Here is a 1268-nt window from a genome sequence, read left to right as displayed (position 1 = left end):
ACCATTGGGGGACTAAAGTCTAAGACACTGATATACAAAGACTTCCCTCTATAGAAAAGCATATTCTGGAGATAACTTCCATCTGATGTACAGTAACTCACAGTAATACACATAATAAACACACCATATAATGAACACCATAATAAACTTCACTGCCATGAAAATTCAAAAAACATTCTACAATAGGACTCTCACACTCATTTTTTTTTTTAATTCTTGTACTCTAAGGTGTTCTCTCAGCTGCTTCCTAAAATTTGTTTTTGTCTGACCAATTACATGGGCTCTTATTGGCATATATTACTTGGTAAGACTCACAAGAAAATGAATCATTAACCTCAAAACCTATTCCATTAATCTTGTCCGAAAAGGAGCTTATATATTCACAAGAGCAAGTGACACAATGAGTAGAGCCTGTAGCTTTAGGGTAACATAAGATCCTGGAATTTTTCTCAAACTTAAAACCGGTATGAACCAACAGATCAGAGAGTTTTCCCCTTCTAAAGGAAATGAGGGGAATTTTATGTAGGTGGCTAGACAGAAATCTGTCTTGTAGGACAACAGACCAAGTTTGTATTGACATCAACAAAAATAACTGGTAACACATTATTTTCAGTTACAAAATACATTTGTTGTCTGTTAGTGGCTTTAAAACATTTGCTCTCTAGGTCCCCTGTCATAAAAGGTATTTTGATAGCCATTTAAGGTTTGTTCCATTGTTAATGTACACTACTGCAAAAATTTCAGTATGATTTCTTCAGTATACCCATGTTGGCTAAACATATCCCTAACAATTTGTATCCTTTCCAAAAAAATCTCTCTCCCCACCTGCTACAAATTCTTCTAACCCTCCTAATTTGACTGTATGATAATGAATCAATCCAATTTACATGGTGAAAACGTGTAACATATAATCGGTAGCAACAGATGGTTTTCTATAAATGTTTGAATTAATCCTATTGTCTCCTATGAGTAATAATTAAGATAATTCACTTCCCTTATGTAACATCCACCATCCTAACATGAATAAATTCTGTCACCTAAGTGAGAAATAAGTTATTTTATACAAAAGGTTGTTTGTTTTGTGTATGGTTATGTGACCTGGGAAAGATGTTTATGCAGTATTTCCCTTTTACTGATTGTTCTAAACTGAACTTCCTGCAGGTGTGTTATTTTGTGGATGACAGCAGATGTAGACAGCATCTATATGTAATAATTGCTTTTTTAATGCATCAGTTAAGGTATGTTAGTAAATACTGTTCTGTATTTTT

The sequence above is a fragment of the Protopterus annectens genome, chromosome 11.part0, assembly GCF_019279795.1.
Source record: "Protopterus annectens isolate FY-2018-M chromosome 11.part0, PAN1.0, whole genome shotgun sequence".
Taxonomy (NCBI): domain Eukaryota; kingdom Metazoa; phylum Chordata; order Ceratodontiformes; family Protopteridae; genus Protopterus; species Protopterus annectens.
The sequence above is the reverse complement of the archived record's forward strand: the minus strand, read 5'-3'. Positions refer to the sequence as shown.